Below are 4,988 nucleotides of genomic sequence, written 5' to 3'. Positions count from 1 at the left end.
TAAAAGGTAAGGGCGAGAGTAGAGAAACAGTTCCGCTCTGTGTCATGTTTCTGGTTTTTAATCCTGGCTTCACACATCTAGGCGCGATCGATGATGTGTCATAACCAGTCTGTGCCTCAGTTGTTACTCCCATAACATGGAGCTAACAATAATAGAATTTTCTGAAGTGTCAATCAGTTAATATATGCAAAACCTGTAAGTAACAGCCACGGTGTGAGCCCTCAGTCTTAGCTTACCACAGTTGTGATAATCATCTGGACTAACAAAAATCCTTTTCTTGTAGGGAGCGAATCAGTTTTCAAATATACTTGGTTCTGACACCATTTCAAAACTTGTGTAAGAGTAAACTGGCTATATTTTCTGTTTATCGGCAACTCCTTAGAGACATCGAGTGTTATTTCTCTGTACAGAAATAGGGACAGTAGGTTTTGTTTGCTTCACCTGAAAATGAGCGGCACACGGTAACAGCAAAGGATTGTTTCTTCCAACTACGTCAGTGGACGTCTGCTAAAGGAATTGATGAAAACAGTACTTCATGTTGGAATCGGAGGAGTGATGATGACAGGTGCATCTTCAAGTAAGCACAGATAGGCTGATCTCCGGATACATTTTCACCAGCATGTCAGGGACCGTTTACATATTGGAAACCTTGAAAGGACTACAGAATTAATGTGGACGAACAAGCTGGGAATTAGAATAGCGCGTATCACACAAATATGGTGATTTACTCTGTGTCCCATTGGTGCAGGGCTACTTTTGAAAAGACAGATGTATTTTGCTGGCAAAATGTCCATGTCTATGTATCAGCTGCATGCCCTACATTTATCATTGCTGTGTGAAATTGTAACCAGCATTCATTTAAAGTGCATATGATATGTGTATTTAATTTTTTTAATGTTTACTTTTTGTTTTTGAGAGAGAGAAAGAGACAGAGTGTGAGTGGGGGAGGGGCAGAGAGAGAGAGGGAGACAGAATCCGAAGCAGGCTCCAGGCTCCGAGCTGTCAGCACAGAGCCAGACGTGGGGCTTGAACCCGTCAACTGCGATTTCATGACCTGAGCCGAAGTCGGATGCTCGACTGACTGAGCCACCCAGAAGCCCCTGATGTGTTTATTTAAATAAGAACAAATTTCAAAATTATCACTTCTACACTTAAAAATATTAGTATAAAAGGAATATTCATATTTTAGTTTTCTTTTCTTATAACATCAACTATATATCACATGCTAAATCAATATAAGTTTTCTTTGAAAGCATATTTTAACCTAACTAGGAAAAATGTAATTACTAAAAATTAATATATTCTGACTTTAAAGGGAAACGTAAAGAATATGCATTAGTTGGGGCACCTAGGTGCCTCAGTCGGTTAAGCCCAACTTCGGCTCAGGTCATGATCTCCCAGTCCGTGGGTTCGAGCCCCACCATGAGCTCTGTGCTGACAGCTCAGAGCCTGGAGCCCGCTTCGGATTCTGTGTCTCCCTCTCACTCTGCCCCTCCCGCACTCAAGCTCTGTCTGTTTCAAAACAAAATGAACACTGAAAATGTTTTTTAAATAAAAATAAAAATAGGCATTAGTTAATTTTCTACATAGGCCACATGTAAAACAAATGAGTTGCATTTTCTCGGGAATGTCTTACAACTTTGAGACTCTACTTCCAGCCAATGTGTAGTAACAGAAATCAAATTTAGCCTCCTATCAACAACAGCAACAAAACCAGACGAAAATATATGAAATGGTGGCTTTCAAGACAGAGGACATCAGGCAATGAATGACACTAATCCCCAACAGACAGGAAACAAATGAGGTTGGCTCTATTGTTGCCCAGTTCGCGAATTTTCGAGAATTTTCAGGCAGCAGGGAAAGAAAAGAAAGGCAACAAAAAGCATTTGAAGCAAGAGCGATCAAAACATTTTCAAAATTGATGCAAACTGTGACCTCACAGATCCAAAAATCTGAATGGACTCCAAACGTAAGAACTATGAAGAAAACTACACCAGCCACACAACGTACCAAATGTCTCAAAATAAAGTGATAAAGTCTTGAAAGCAGGCAGAGAAAAAAGGCATGTTACTTATACAGAACAAACGGAAGAATAATAGCAGATTTCTCACTGGAAACAGTGTAAGTGAGGAGACAGGATACTAAAATCTCTAAAGTATGAAAGAAAAAAAATGTCAACATACAATTCTTCGTATATACATTTCAAAAATGAAGGCAGAAACGTTTTCAAACATAAAAAAAAAACTGACAGATTTTTTTTCCTGACAGGTCTGCACTATGAAAAAGTTTAGAAGAAGTCATTCAGGCAGAAGAAAAATGATACCAGATGGAAAGAGGAATCTTCCCCAAAGAATGGGAACCACCGGAAATGGGACCTATAGGTTTATGGTGACATCTGGTTAAAGTTTGGTTACATCTGTGGTTAAATTTTATGTTTATTATTTATATTTCTTTGAAGTATGGCTATATAAACAAGTATTATAATGTATGTTCTACAAGAGATGTAAAATTAAATCGTATGAAAACAATTGCACAGTAATTGAGAAAATACAAACAGAGTTATGGGTTTGATGTGAAGTAAAGCACGAAGCTAATTTTTCTTTCTCTGTGGATATTTACGCGTCCCAAGCACCACTTGCTGAAAAGACCACCGACTGAATCACTTTGAGAAGTTTTCCCGATTTCACGTAAATTTATGAATTAGACCAGGGACACCCAATGTCTTAATGATGTTGAGTAACTTTATTACCAAATCTTGGTTTGCTTTTCCCTTTATGTCCAATTTAAAATTTTACATTTGCTTACATAGGGCATGCATGTCGTTAGCCTATTCCCACATTATCTAACTTTGTTTTGCTGTTGTAAACATGTCTTATCATCAGTGATATTTTTCCATCAGGTTGGTAGTAATGTGAAATCAGTTGCTACCTATTCATAAATTTCGCATGTCACTGTGTGCCATCCAATTATTCTTTGTACTGCCTTTAAGATAAATCTCCTACTCTCTAGGGTTTTCTACATAAATGACTATCACTAGCAATTTTTTTCTATTTCTTACCTTTTATAATGTTTCATTTTACTTCTGTGTTCAACTAAGTGTTAATACTTCCAGTTGAATTGTTAGTAGTTTTGACAGAGACAGAGGGCATTTTTCTTAACTTGAAAGTGAATGACAGATATTTTCCCCATTAAAAACGATCTGAGGGGCGCCTGGATGGCTCAGTCGGTTAAGCGTCTGACTTCGACTCAGGTCATGATTTCGCGGTCCGTGGGTTTGAGCCCCGCGTCAGGCTGTGTGCTGACCGCTCAGAGCCTGGAGCCCGTTTCAGATTCTGTGTGTCTCCCTCTCTCTGACCCTCCCCCATTCGTGCTCTGTCTCTCTCTGTCTCAAAAATAAATAAACGTTAAAAAAAATTAAGAAAAAAATTTTTAAAAATGATCTGAAATAGATAAGTAAATACATACAGTTGATGGATTTTTTTAAATCACCAATACTGAATTTTTTCAAATGCTTTTCAGCACCTAGGGATATAATCATCTGATTTATTTTTCCTTAGAATTCATTGGTATATTTTATGGAAGAAAAAGTATTATTATCTAACTATGGATAAATCCCACTCTACTTTATGCTTCCATAATAAAAGACTGACACACTTAAAATGTAGTAATTTTAGGGGCACCTGGGTGGCTCCGTTGGCTGAGTGTCCGACTTCAGCTCAGGTCATGGTCTTAGGGTTTGCGAGTTGCAGCCCCACATGGCGCTCGCTGCTGTCGGCGTATAGCCCACTTTGGGTCTTCTCTCCCGCTCTCTGCCCTTCCCTGCTTGCACGCTCGCTCGCTCTCTCTCTCCCCCGTCTCAAAAATAAATGCACATTAAAAAATAAATAATATAAAATGTAATAATTTTAGTTTTCTCTTGTTTTGAAAATATTTTTTAAAATGTTTTGTTTGGCTAAGCTGACACAAAATGTTACGTTAGTTTCAGATGTACGACAGTGATTCAACTTCTGTGTACATTATGCTGTGCTCACCACAAGTGTAGACACCATCTGTCACCATATGGCGAATATCATGGACTATACTCTCTGTGCTGTACCTTTCATCCGCACGACTTACTCAGTCCACAACTTAGAAAGCTGTACCGCCCACTCAACCTTCACCCATTTTGACCATCCCTCCAACCCCTTCCCCTCCGGCAACCATCAGTTTGTTCTCTGTATTTATAGGCCTGATTCTGGATTCTGTTTATTCATTTTTGAAAATTATTTCCCATAATATTTAAACTGGTGATATAATTCCATATACCGCTTAAATTCCAAATTTAAGATTATACTTATGATTTTTCGCATAAAGTGTCTTTCCCAAACAGGTTTCCTAGATGGCCAAGATACACGGGACATTTCACAGTCTGGAAAAGCTACCTCTGTGCTCTAGCACTGGCCAAAGTCTGCTTTGTAGAGGAAAGGACGGAGGCTTGATGTTCCTGAAGGCACCGAATTTGGGTTCTGCTCTTTCATAAATGCATACACGGGGTCAGTTTACTTACCTAACGGCGCTAAGCTGCAGTTTCCTAGGGTATTAACCAGACAAGCAAACACATTACGTCATTATAGTTGTCTCATTACCAAGGTCGTGTGGGTTCCTGTCTTTGAGCCTGGCGTCAATCATGCAAGCCTGGTTTTTGCGGTTTTCAAAATTCTCTTTTCTTTTCTCTTGCAAAAGCCTACGACAGACTTTTGACAGAAAATGCTTTCACAAAAACTGACAAGCTGTGTCTCAACAGAAAGTTCACGGTTACAACATCTGGCTTTGTTTGTGTTTCCTTGAGCTAAGGAGGAGGATTCAACCACCCAGAGGGTTGTCTGCCTAGTCAGCAGGCCAGTGGGAGCCAAAGGTAGAGTGAGGAACACAAGGTGTGAGGGAAGAGACAGACTGTCAGTCACCAGGAGAGGAGAACGCTGGAGAACAAGGACAGAGAGAGAGAGAGA

The sequence above is a fragment of the Neofelis nebulosa genome, chromosome 4 (genome assembly GCF_028018385.1).
Source record: "Neofelis nebulosa isolate mNeoNeb1 chromosome 4, mNeoNeb1.pri, whole genome shotgun sequence".
Lineage (NCBI taxonomy): Eukaryota > Metazoa > Chordata > Mammalia > Carnivora > Felidae > Neofelis > Neofelis nebulosa.
The sequence above is the reverse complement of the archived record's forward strand: the minus strand, read 5'-3'. Positions refer to the sequence as shown.